The following is a 13,951-nucleotide window of genomic DNA, read 5'->3' as shown; positions in this document are numbered from 1 at the left end:
CCTCATAAATAAAGACATAGGGAATTTGCAGACTTTGGATCCAACCCAGTTTGGCTTTGTCAAAGGCAGATCATGCCTTTTAAACTTGGTTGACTTTTTCGAAACAGTCACCAAAGCCATTGATGAGGGAAAGGCAGTCCAGCCTACCTCGATCTGGCTAAGGCCTTCGATACAATACCCCACTCGGGTATCATTGAAAAACTCATCAGCTTAAATGTCAACCCATACATCACAAGATGGGTTGCAAACTGGCTGAGTGACAGAACCCACAGGGTCAGAGTTGCTGGCGCCATGTCAGACTCAAAGCCTGTCACAAGTGGTGTCCCACAGGGCTCAGTCCTGGGCCCACTCTTGTTTGGCATCTACTTTTCCAAAGTACAAGCAAACACAGGAGGGTTATGGCTGACAAAGTTTGCAGATGACTGCAAACTGGCCATAGTAGAAAACACATCTGATACAGATATCCTTCAGAAGGGTCTCACAGAAACGGATAACTGGTGCCAGAGCCACGGCCTAAAGTTAAATGCCAAAAATGCATAGTCATACCCTTCGGGAAAAACAAGGTTACCCCTAGCTACCAAATAGGTGGCAATCCACTGAGCACAGAAGAAGTTATCAGGGACCTGGGGACCCAGGTTGATAGTAGTCTGTCATTCGACACCCATGTAGCTAAAGTAGTTAGGAAGACCTTCTACATTGCCCACCTTATCATGAAGGGATTCTCATCTAGATCAAGGGAGGTCATAGTCTCCTTTACTCATCACTCATCAGACCAATGATTGAGTACAATGCCCCATTCGAATGTATCTGACCCGACACTTGCAGCAGCTGGAGAGGCCACAAAGTTCCTCACCAAAAGGATAAAGGGTCTCAAAATCTGTCCTATGCTGCCCGACTGAAAGAACTCCAGCTCTATTCAGTCGCCACGCTTGCTCAGAGGTGACCTTTGCCTAACATACAAGGCCATGTCAAACCCAGATTTGATGAATATGCTTCACCTCAAAAATCTAGATCCATCAGAACCACAAGGCGGAGACTTAAACCTTGACACGGCTATTAATAGGACGTGCTGGAGGGATAGATTCATCACCCAAAGACTCCCTATGCTGTGGAACAAAATCCCGGTACATGTGAGGCAGAGTACCTCGCTGGCCTTGTTCAAGAGAAATCTTGACCAATGGATGGGAGATCACAGATATACCCCAGGGATAACCTCAGTGTCACTGCTCGACAGAGGCACAGCAAAATAATGGGTATAGTTCCCCATACTAAAGGGGTGGCGTAAGCCACAAAACGATGGGCTAGGCTTGTAAATGCCCTCGGGCAGATAGCCTAGTATGAACCTATGAACCTATGAAAGTGGATGCCCTATCCTTCCAGTGGGTCAACCTCTCGGTCTGTGCTTTCCCCCCACTACCTCTCATTACCAGGGTACTGCTCAAAATAAGGGAGGAAAAACCGAGGATAATTCTAATTGCTCCAGACTGGCCTCATAAGCACTGGTACCCACTGCTGCGCAGCCTGTCCCCTCTGCCACCATGGCATCTCCCTCAGATCCCAACCCTCCTAACCCAGAGGCAAGGAGAATTCATGCATCCCCAATTGCAGACCCTCAGTTTGGCAGCCTGGCTTATTCCCTGACCATTGAAGAAGCTGCCAATCTCAGTAAACAGGTTCTAGATGTCATAAGTGAGGGCAGACGCCCTAGCACTAGAAAGTCTTATGCTGACAAATGGAAAAGGTTCTGCACCTGGATCCAGCCTAAGGGAGCTGATATGGCACAGCCCTCCCTACCGCTCATCCTGGATTACCTAAACCAAGAAAAACGGACTTGCTCGACGAAAGTATGATGGCACAAAACACACAAAAAACAAATGTCCAACTGAATAAACTCAGCAAGGGTTTAATGTAACAAATCCACAAAGCATAAAAAGACAGTATAAATTAAGCGCTTTCGTTTGGCTCCTGCCAAACTTTTTTAAAAACCTGAAAAAACTTGAAAAAGTTTGGCAGGAGCCAAACGAAAGTGCTTAATTTATACTGTCTTTTTATGCTTTGTGGATTTGTTACATTAAACCCTTGCTGAGTTTATTCAGTTGGACATTTGTTTTTTGTGGGTTTTGTGCCATCATACTTTCGTCGAGCAAGTCCGTTTTTCTTGGTTTACGTTTGGTTTGCTTATACTCTTATCATCCTGGATTACCTAGCTGACCTGCTACACAGTGGTCTCTACTTTTCCTCTACTAAAATTCATGCCGCTGCTATCTCTGCTCATCTCAACACTGAGCAACTACTTTTCTCACACCCTCTCATCAAACAGTTCCTAAGAGGGGCTAGCAACCTGAGGCCACCTAGAAGAGCACCTATCCCAGCTTGGGACCTAAACTTTGTGTTGGAAAAGCTCACCCTGCCCCCCCCCTTTGAACCATCACTTCAGCCAGAAGAGTATTTGAACTACAGGGACTCATGGCTGTAGAGCCCTTCATCATCTTCCATGCTGACAGGGTGTCCCTCAGGATTAACCCATCCTTCATGCCAAAAGTGGTGTCCAGTGTGGCTCTCAACCACTCCATTCATTTGCTCACCTTTTTCCCTAACCCACAAAACCAGGGAGAAACGATACTACACTCTCTAGATGTGCACAGACAGCTCAGATTCTATCTAAACAGGACTAAATCATTCGGAAAGACTGATCAATTGTTAGTCAGCTTTGTTGCAGGAGCAGAAGGCAAAGCCATATCCAAACAAACTATTTCCAAATGGATAGCACACTGCATCCATTTCTGCTACAAGCAACACGGGAAACCTCCCCCTAAGGGGATCAGGACTCACTGTACCAGAGCAGCCTCCACCTCTGCAGCTTTCCTCAGAGGAGTCCCCACCAGGGACATCCTGGAGGCTGCAACATGGACATCTGTTCACACCTTCACCAGACATTACCACTTGCCTATCTTCTCCAAATCCAGGGCAGGCTTTGCCACTGCAGTCATGCAGGGAATCCTAGCCAGCTCCTAGTCTTCTTGATTGCCTCCACCCTTTTCCTCAGCTTTGGGAGTCAACCCAAATGTGATGACTGCAACAGTGAAACACGAAAAACATAGTATATATTGTGTACACTTATCATAAATGTAGATGTTCGAGTGTATTCACTGTTGCAGTCCTCGTTTCCCTACCTCCACCCCCCCCCCCCCATTTTCTCTCACTCTCTCTCTGTCTCTGTCTCTCTCTCTCTCTCCTTACAAGGAACCTTTTGGTATTTACTTTCTACTGGTGAGGTTCTTCCACCAGATCCTGGCTCCCACTTAGGGGCTCCTGACAGTTAGGGCAAGAAAAACTGATGTAATGGTGTCGGCTGCCTTACTTTATACTACTGACAACCTGACGTCAGTCCTGAAGCAGCAGCAACTGACACAGAAATACTAAGCCTCTGGTATTCGGGCCGACTGAGGGCTACCCTGGTAGGGATAACCCAAATGTGATGACTGCAACAGTGAATACACTCGAATATCTACATTTATGGTAAGTGTACACAATTGTACTTTCTCTCTCTATGTCTCCTCTTCTAGAGGTTGTTGACTGTCACTGTGTTTCTAGGGGTTTAGGTCAGGAACCTATTTGTCAGGCAAACTCGATCTGAGGTAGTGAGGGAAAGAGGGGCATTATGGGTAGGGGGAGCTCAGTTTTGGTACCATAGCTTGGATATGGTCAGCTCGGCACCGATGTTGGTGCGTATCCCACAGGCTGAAGACAAATGAAGAACAACAATGCAGATGGAACATTATGGTGAGTGCATAACTTCTCTTTTGGGATGAAACACTGCCACCCTTTCACTTTCCTGATCCCTCTTTTGTCTTTGAAGAAAGCACTGTGTTGGTGGATCAACCAGATAAACGTTACTTCAAGTGTTCCCTTTCTTATTCCTCTTCCTTGATGTTTTGATCTTTGCCTGGAGGCTTGTTCAAAGGACATCAAAGTTCAAGGAGTCTGATTCAAATAAGACAGGACAGGAACAAGCATTTAAATACGAAAGAGATGAAAGCCCTTATTTCTGCCCACCAGACTCTTCATTACCTTTGAAATCTAGGGGCTCTCTAAATCCTATCAGACTAGACCACAGTCATGTGGTATATCATCAAAGGGGGGGGGATGATGTTTTATCACCTTTGCATGCTTGCAGTTATGGCTTGGGACATTTCAGTTCACTACAGTCTTTGTCTCTAAGCAGATGCAAGGCAAACCCTTGCAAATGGATTCTAAACTAAAAGGTCTTCCATAGGAACATAAGAAAGTACTAATGAAGAATAAATGGGGACAGTACAGTTGTGTAAAATCTTAACAGAAGAGTACACGTCCTTCTCTTCTCTGTTGCAATATTTTAAACAGAAGGCATCTCCAGCCCAGGGCAGCCCAAGGCTCAGCCTGTGTACAAAAGCCAAATGATCTTGTATGCAATGTATGTCAAACTTATGCTACCCGCACACACTGTAGGGCATTAAAGGGATGCAAGGAAGCAACTACTCAGAACTAAATCACCCCAGAAGTGAACAGTGTCCATAAGGCAAAGGAGTCCATGCACATCCTGATGGAAAAAATACAGAAGAAAAAAAAAAAAAGAAAACCCCTCAGCCAGAAGGTAATCTAAAATAAAAAACAGAACAAACAAGATGGGGGTTGGTGGGAAGGAGTGAATACTGTACCAGTGAAGAGAAGGACACCTACTTATAAAGTAAGATTTTACACAACTGGACTATGTCCTTCTATATCACTGTTGCAGTATTCTAAACAGAAGGGAGAGTAAAAAACTCAAGAAACAAGAATGGGAGGTAGAAGGCTAAGAAGAGCCCTCAACAAACCCATATAAAATGGTTTCAGCAAAACCTACTCTGGCCCTAGAAACCATATCCAACTTATAATACTTAGAAGTGGTATACAGTAAATTCCAAGTATCAGCTTCAAAGATGGAATTGATGTCCAACCCTTTGGAGAAGGCACCAGAAGAGGCAACAGTCTTAATGGAATGAGCTCTAAGAGAAGTAGACAGAGATTTGCCATGAAATGTATAACAAAAGGAAATAGCCTTAGATAACCAGGAGAGGATGGTTTGCCTAAACAAACAGCCAAACCCAGTGTCCTGGGATGAAAGGGAAAAAAAAGCTTTAGACAGATAGTACCTGAGCTGCCTGTGCAAATATAATGTATGCAGGATCCTCTCACTAGCAGACTGAGGAGAAGGGGAAAAAAGAAGGGAGTTGTACCAACTGATTCAAAAACAACTTATTTACTACCTTGAGCATAAAAGAAGGATTAGTACAAATGGACATTTTGTCCCTGTGAAATACCAAAAAAGGAGGAATGGTCATAAGGGCCTGAAGCTCAGAAACCCTCCAAGCAGAAGTAAGAGCGAGCCAGCAACAAAACAATCTTCCAGGTACATTGTTGCAAAGAAGCATAATCTGCATGCTCAAAAAGAACCTGACTCAATTATAAGGTCCCAATGAGGAAGAATAGGTTTCTTCAGAGGCCTAATATGTAGGATGCCTTTAAGAAATTGTTTGACCTCAAAATGAGAAGCCAAAGGAGGATTCAAGGGCAGACAAGCATCCTGGTTTCCCGGTGAACATGTCCCCAAACTCCTGTAACACTACTCAGATTTCTCAAACTGTGTAGGGGAGAGCTGCTGGGACATTGAGGTGTCCGTCCGAGCCTCATTGAGGAGATTAGTCACAAGATCCCACTCAGACTCCTCCTGCAGTCCCTTGCAAATATTTAGCACAAGGGCCTCCCTATCATGGTAAGGCTTCCTCATGTTAACATGGTACATTTTGTGCCCCTGCCTCATGCCTAGCAGTTCTACCATGTAGTTAACATCACTTACCATACTTACCACCTTGTAAGGTCCCTCCGAAGCTGCCTGCAGCTTGTTGTGTCTGATGGGAATGAGAACCATTACCTGCTGCCCTAGAGCATACTCTCTAGCTCGATCATTCCTGTCAGACCAGACCTTTTTCTGCTGTTGGACTTCTGCCATGTTCTCCTGGGCCAAGTCCATGAGTTTCCTGAGCCTTGTCTTAAGGTTTATAACATATGCCATAACAGACTCCTTGTGGGATTCACACTCATCCTCCCATTCATCTCAAATCAAATCTAGAGGTCTCCTCACCCTATGCCCATACAGCAATTCAAAGGGTGAAAAACCTGTGGATTCCTGGGGCACCTGTCTGTAAGCAAATAGATGGGGCAGATATTTGTTCCAGTCCCTCTTAAACTGGTGTGTAAATGCCCATAGCATGAACTTCAGTGTAGAGTTTAACCTTTCAACAAGACTATTAGTCTGGGGATGGTAGGGGGTGGTCTTTAAGTGCTTCAAGCCACCAGGTCTGGCATGAAATTGACACCTCTGTCAGTCAATATTTCTTTTGGGAAAGCTACCCTGCTGAAAATCTCTAACAAAGCATTTGCCACCTTTTCTGCCTCAATGGAGGACAGAGCCTTCTTTATATTTATATATCTTTATATTTGTTACACGATTGTTTTTAATTACTTATAGTTTGTATTTTGAGTTTTTGTATTTTTTGTATTTTAATTCAATGTCATAGTTTGTTGTTTGGAGTTTTTCTCCCCAGGCCTTAACTGAAAAAGGGCAATTGCTCAGTCGGATTATCCCAGTCAACAAATGTCAGATAAGTAAATACATACATTTTGGAGAAGTATTTATGAAAATCTTGTGGAACATAACAAAGATGCTAAATGGATAGAAGTAAGAGAAAGAAAAAGAAGTTCAAAAGTGCAGGATATGAAATGGGATGAAGTAACAGCCAGAGAGATTAAAACAAAGTTAAGAAAAGCCTCTAATTAGAAAACTCCCATCCCAGATGCAGTACCTAACTTCTGGTTAAAAGTGTTAACACCTTTGAGCAAAGATTTAGCCATGAGTAAGAACTATTTATATGAGCACCCCGAACAGACACCAACCTGGCTAACAACAGGAAAAATGCTCTTACTTAAGGGTGAACCTGCAAGCTACCGTAAAAATGATCTCCTACAGATGCAATAACTTGCCTTCTGATGATGTATAAAGTATACACTGGAATTGTTGCCGACAGAGTTTATAGTCATTTAGAAGAAAATTTTATCATGGTAGTAGAACAAAAGGTAATAAAAGAAAATCATATGGAACAAAGGATAATTTGCTGCTAAATACAGTCATAATGGAGAACTGTAAAAAGGGGAAGAGTCTAAGTATGTCATGGACTGACTGCAAAAAAGCATTTGACAGTATCCCACATTCATGGATAAAACAGAGTTTAAAAATGTAAGATACACCCTACACTGATTGATTACATAACAGTGGCCATGAAACAGACTACTTCACAATTAAGCCATAATAAAGGACAAATTATTATTCCAGGGATAAAAATTCAAAGGGGGATATTCCAGGGTGACTCTTTGTCACTGCTGCTATTCTGTTTTGCCCGTAATCCACTAAGCTGTCTACTTAATAGATTAGGCCATGGCTGTAATTTGGCTCCTAGAAAACAACAAAGTGTAAAGGCTTCTCATCTTCTCTTTGTCGATGATTTAAAACTGTATAGCTCATCAGATGAAGAACTGAAAGTACAACTGCAAGTAGTCAAAACTGTTTCAGATGATATAAGAATGTCATTTGGTCTTGATAAATGTGCAAAAGCAATCTTTATAGCAAGAAAGTTGCAGTACCAAGAAAACATCAGTTTGGGACAAGCATGTGATATAAAAGAACTTGTGCAAGAGGAGTTTGTAAATATTTGGGAACTGATGAAGGATCAACAATAAAACATGAACAAATGTGAATAAGACTTGTATATGTTAGAAGATTTAAATTAATTCTGAAAACAGTGTTGATATCTAGGAGCAAAATTCAAGCTATAAACCAATTTGCTCTTCTGTCCTGACCTACAGTTTTGGAGTGATTGACTGGTCCCAAAAGGTGTTGGATAGATTAGCTAGGAAAACAAGAAGGATGCTTCATGCTCAACAAATGATTTATAAACATCAGTGCATACCAAGATTATATATTCCCCATTCTGAAGGAGGTATGGGCCTCCTTGAAATTGACTACATGCATAGATCTGCAGTTGTGGGACTGCACACATATCTGCTGACCTCACAAGACCCAAACATAGTGAAAGTTTTGAAACATCATCATTCTCTTTCGGCTTTTCCCGTTAGGGGTCGCCACAGCGGATCATCTCTTTCCATTTCTTCCTATCCTCTGCATCTTGCTCTGTCACACCAACCGCCTGCATGTCCTCTCTCACCACGTCCATAAACCTTATCTTAGGCCTTCCTCTATTCCTCTTACCTGGCAGCTCCATCCTTAGCATCTTTTTCCCAATATACCCATCATCCCTCCTCAGCACATGTCCAAACCAACGCAATCTCGTCTCTCTTGCTTTGTCTCCAAACTGTCCAACATGAGCTGACCCTCTAATATACCGATTCCTAATCCTATCCATCCTAGTCACACCGATTGCAAATCTTAACATCTTTAACTCTGCCACATCCAGCTCTGACTCCTGCCTTTCTGTCAATGCCACTGTCTCCAACCCATATAACATAGCTGGTCTCACTACACTCTTGTAGACCTTCCCTTTCACTCTTACGGATACCCGTCTGTCACAAATCACTCCTGACACTCTTCTCCACCCATTCCACCCTGCCTGTACTCTCTTCTTCACCTCTCTTCCACATTCACCATTACTCTGAACTGTTGATCCCAAGTACTTAAACTCGTCCACCTTTACCAACTCTACTCCCTGCATCCTCACCATTCCTCTACCCTCCCTCTCATTTACACACATATATTCTGTCTTAGCCCTGCTGACCCTCATTCCTCTGCTCTCTAGAGCATATCTCCACCTCTCCAGAGTCTCCTCAACCTGATTCCTACTCTCACTACAGATCACAATGTCATCTGCAAACATCATAGTCCACGGGCCTCCTGTCTGATCTCATCTGTCAACCTGTCCATCACCACTGCAAATAAGAAAGGACTCAGAGCTGATCCTTGATGTAATCCCACCTCCACCTTAAACGGATCTGTCACTCCCACTGCAGTCCTCACCACTGTCACACTACCCTCGTACATATCCTGTACCACTCTTACGTACTTCTCTGCCACTCCCGACTTCCTCATACAATACCACAACTCTTCTCTAGGCACCCTGTCATATGCTTTCTCCAAGTCTACAAAGACACAGTGCAACTCCTTCTGACCTTCTCTGTATTTCTCCATCAACACTCTCAGAGCAAACATTGCATCTGTAGTGCTCTTTCCTGGCATGAAACCATACTGCTGATCACTAATCATCACCTCCCTTCTTAACCTTGCTTCCACTACTCTTTCCCATAACTTCAAGCTGTGACTAATCAGTTTTATCCCTCTGTAGTTACTGCAGCTCTGCACATCACCCTTATTCTTAAAGATAGGCACCAAAACACTTTTTCTCCACTCCTCAGGCATCCTCTGACTTTCCAAAATTTCATTAAACAATCTAGTTAGAAATTCCACTGCCATTTCTCCTAAGCACCTCCATGCTTCCATTGGTATGTCATCTGGGCCAACAGCCTTTCCATTCTTCATCCTCTTCATAGCTGCCCTTACTTCCTCCTTGCTAATCTGTTTCACTTCCTGATTCACTATCCCCACATCATCCAACCTTCTCTCTCTCTCATTCTCTTCATTCATCAGCCTCTCAAAATACTCTTTCCATCTACTCAACACACTCTCCTCTCTTGTGAGTACCTTTCCCTCACTATCCTTTATCACCCTTACATGCTGCACATCTTTCCCAGCTCTGTCCCTCTGTCTAGCTAATCGGTACAGGTCCTTTTCTCCCTCTTTAGTGTCCAATCTCTCGTACAACTCTCCATATGCCCTATCCTTAGCTTTTGCCACCTCTCTCTTTGCCATGCGCCTCATCTCCTTATACTCATGTCTACTTTCTTCATCTCTTTGACAATCCCACTTCTTCTTCGCCAGCCTCTTCCTCTCTATACTCTCCTGTACTTCCTCATTCCACCACCAGGTCTCCTTGTCCTCCTTCCTCTGTCCAGATGTCACACCAAGCACCTTTCTAGCAGTCACCCTTACTAGTTCTGCTGTAGTTACCCAGCTATTCGGTAACTCTCAACTGCCTCCCAGTGCCTGTCTTAACTCTTCCCTAAACTCCACTTCACAATCACCCTTTTTTAACTTCCACCATTTAATCCTTGGCACAGCTTTCACATTCCTCCTCCTCTTCTTGATCACCAACGTCATTCTACATACCACCAATCTATGCTGCTTAACTACACTTTCCCCTGCCACCACTTTACAGTCTCCAATCTCCTTAAGACTGGCCCTCCTACATAGTATATAATCAACTTGTGAGCATCTTCCTCCACTCTTGTACGTCACCCTATGCTCCACCCTCTTCTTAAAATACGTATTCACCACAGCCATGTCCATCCTTTTCGCAAAATCCACAATCATCTGACCTCCTGCATTCCTCTCCTTAACACCATACCTACCCATCACTTCCTCATCCCCTCTGTTCACTTCACCAACATGCCCATTAAAGTCCACTCCAATCACTAGTCTCTCACCCTTGGGTACACTCACCACAACTTCATCCAACTCACTCCAAAATTTCTCTTTCTCTTCCATCGCACACCCAACTTGAGGAGCATATGCACTAACAACATTCATCATTACACCATCAATTTCGAGCTTCATAAACATCACTCGGTCAGACACTCTCTTCACATCTAAAACACTCTTGGCATATTGTTCCTTTAGTATAACCCCTACCCCATTTCTCCTGCCATCCACACCATGATAAAACAATTTGAACCCGTTTCCTAAACACCTGGCCTTACTTCCCTTCCATCTGGTCTCTTGCACACACAATATATCAACCTTCCTTCTCTCCATCATATCAGCTAGCTCTCTTCCTATACCAGTCATACTGCCAACATTCAAAGTTCCTACCCTCACTGCTACACTCCTAACCTTCCTCCTATCTTCCTGCCTTCGGGCACGCCTTCGCCCTCCTCTTCTCCTTCGGCCAACAGTAGCCCAATGAGGACAATAAATCTAAGATGACGTTCCTGCTTAGTCTTGGAGAAGTATATCAGCGTCAAGCAGGAATGGAAGTCAGACCAGTAGTAGATAAAAATCAGGCAGCAACTGAATGTGCCAAAAAACAAAAGAGAGAATGTAAGGTGAAGGATCAGATGAGAAGGCAAGAAATGTGGAAAATGCATAAATATAGTTGCAAGTATAGAAAATTCCTGGAAGAACCTCATGTTGATCAGGATCGAGCGCAGGAATGGTTAAGGAGAGAAGATGAAAGGTTAATATCAGCAGCGCAAGGTAGTAGGCTGTGTACACGTTGGTTTACAAAGTCCATTGAACATGTGGGAGAAACAGACAAATTTAGGTTTTGTAAAAGAGAATTGGAAACAGTCACACACCTTGTTGCTGGTTGTGACATATTAATGGCAGAAGGACTATATATTGAAATGAATAGTAATTTGGCAAGACTGTTGCACTGGGGATTGTGCAAACATTATGGTATTGAAGTGGCTGAAAAACACTGGAAACATGAGCCACAAAGCCTCATAGAAAATGATGACGTTTATATCACATGGGATCACCCATTACCAACAGTTCAAAAGGCAGATGCGAGGAAACCAGATATAGCGGTCCGTGAAAAGAAGACAAAAGTAGCATTGATCATTGAAATCGCTACACCCAGTGACTACAGTGTCTTGCATACAGAGAGACATAAAGTCATGAAGTATTAGGATTTGCAGGCAGAAATGAGAGGAATGTTTAAGAAGGATATCCAGACAGTTCCAACAGTAGTAGGAACAGTAGTAGGAGCAACAAGTTTTATAAAATAAGAATCTACAATTGTATTTAGATATGTTGATAATACATGTTCCGTATGAATTGCAGAAGTCATTACTGGGCTCATTGCGAGTAGTGCAAAGAGCACTTCTGGCTGACATCAAAGATTGAAGCAATACTAATTTCATGAACTTTAATCCTATTTTGACTTAGGAATGGGGTCCATTCCCATCATGGTGTTAGAAACCCAAAAGATTTAAATTAAAAGGGAAAGACCATAACTATTTATGTGATTAAGTAGTTCTTTGTAAAGAAGATTTTCAAATGTTTTAGAGAGAGGACAGAGAGTGGAGATAGGCTGCAAGTCTTTATGGGTCACTAGGTGGGTACTTTGGGGATAAGGGTGATGATGGAGCGTTTAAAAGCTGGATGGAGTATGCCAGTAATGGATAGGTTGTATATAAAATGTGTTTTTCAATATGGTTAACAGTTTTAATCTGAAAGATAGAGTGTAGTTTTGACAATTTAGAGGAATTTTGTTTATTTATTTATTTTTTTTTGTAAGTTTTTGTTTTCTTTACTTTTTTTCAGTATTTGTTGCCGGAATAGGACATGTAGATTTGGGGTAGGCTTTAGTGCAGTTGTTTTGTAAGAATTATCAGTTTTTTTCGTCTTTTTTTGGCTTTTTGGCATTTTGAGTATGGACATTTCAGTAGGAATCCAACTTTCTTACCTGTTCATTTTTCAGTCTTCTGTAATTGATCATGTGCTGGTAAAGCTTCCAGCCATTCTTGATTCTGAGACTAAAAGAAGAGCTGGGCATGATCCATACTGTGTTAGGGTGGGCTTTTATATGTCTCACAGCAGTGTTGACTGCGCTGATGCTGTGGCTAAGGGATGACCTGCATGGGATGGCATACTTAAGGATCTCCTGCACCAAAGCCTAGCTTAGGCAGGTCATCCTTGATGCCCTCTGACTGGTCATGTGATGAAGGTCTTATTTTTTTATAAAATATACTTTAAAGTTTTCTTTCTTATAAATATCAATCTATTACCAATTATCCAGTCCTAATTGCCATAAATATTCCCTCCAGACGAATTCTTCTTCAGTGCTAAACCTGATAGAAAAGTTTTTAACTTCATCAATCACCGAAAATAAGAAACTTGTTATTGCACACAAATTTGCTTGCTTTGAGAGTGCATTGGCAGAGTCATAAATTTTCAGCTGCATATATATGTTCATAAATTCTATAATACCACTCACTCATAGTTCTACCAGTGTAAAATGCTTTGGACTGTGTACAGCAAGCTGCATAAACAGAAGCTTTCAGTCTTAATCTTATACTTCCTAAGAATTTTTTTCCATTTTATTAGCATTCATACATTTGCAGTAGTTGCGGTCAAAGCATTTATACATCCCGTGAGCTTTTGAGGTAAGGTTAGCTGATCGTTCAGTCTAACCTGGAAAATTAAGGTTTGTGCCTATTTTTCCTGACAAAGGAAGGGGCGTCTATCTTAGCTGAGAGACTTGGTGTCATACTTTCCGGTCCCTTGCATTGCAGAAAATCTTTTGAGTACAGGCCACAAAGTTACACCTTAGAGCCCACTATGTCTCAGGGAATGGTTCCTGATTTAGATCCAGTACTCCCTTGGTACCTTCCTTCCAGAGTTTGAAATGATTAAGGCCATTGGAAAGCCTTCCTCCAGTCAGAAATAATATACTAAGTAGAAAAGGGCCTACATTTGAGTAGAGTGATATCTCATACTCCCTCATCTGTTTACCCTGGAGGTGTTTTTGACCTATCTCTGATACTTGTTTAGTTTGGGGTTCAAGTATTTGATGGTCACGGTTCATATCTCTAGCATTTTTGTATGCCATGAGATTGTGCAGAGCAAAACCGAGGCCCAATACATGGTGATTAACAAGTGCTTTGGAAAGTCATGTCTTAGGACGTGAATTTCATGGTCAGGTGTATAGGTCCTTCATGTGATCATGCTGTTTTAGCAGTCTTGGCAAAACCCCCTGGCATATGTTTTGATAGTTACTAAGTAATATATAAGTTTTATACATATTTC

General features: G+C 42.5%; 1 protein-coding gene across 1 annotated transcript in view; it reads left to right on the top strand.

The window, feature by feature from the left end:
• The window catches only part of SPATA6 (spermatogenesis associated 6), a 1,891,174-nt gene that overhangs the window by 523,201 nt on the left and 1,354,022 nt on the right, over positions 1-13,951 (top strand). The gene's annotated exons all lie outside the window — the stretch shown is intronic.

This window comes from Protopterus annectens, chromosome 10.part0, assembly GCF_019279795.1.
Source record: "Protopterus annectens isolate FY-2018-M chromosome 10.part0, PAN1.0, whole genome shotgun sequence".
In the NCBI taxonomy this organism is placed as follows: domain Eukaryota; kingdom Metazoa; phylum Chordata; order Ceratodontiformes; family Protopteridae; genus Protopterus; species Protopterus annectens.
The sequence above is the reverse complement of the archived record's forward strand: the minus strand, read 5'-3'. Positions and strand labels throughout refer to the sequence as shown.